The sequence below is a fragment of the Opisthorchis viverrini genome, assembly GCF_000715545.1.
Source record: "Opisthorchis viverrini unplaced genomic scaffold opera_v5_782, whole genome shotgun sequence".
Lineage (NCBI taxonomy): Eukaryota > Metazoa > Platyhelminthes > Trematoda > Opisthorchiida > Opisthorchiidae > Opisthorchis > Opisthorchis viverrini.
Genome location: NW_008752464.1, coordinates 30,591 through 30,828, shown reverse-complemented (window position 1 = coordinate 30,828; position 238 = coordinate 30,591).

The window sequence follows — 238 nt, the reverse complement described above, 5'->3', positions numbered from 1 at the left end:
CTACCTTATTACATAAAAAGTGTACAAGAACGCGTCAAGTGCACGTGAACTTAACACCAATACTAATCAACGACCTTCACGAGACCTTGACTGCAACGCCTTAACTCGAACACTTGAGCATCCATAATCCGCTAGATCACCCACGTTCTTTGGTTTGCATCAGGGAAGCGTAGTTAATGGACGCGTGTCAAATCATCGTTTCCAGAAGAGATTGTCGTTTTATTTCAGCATTTTCGAG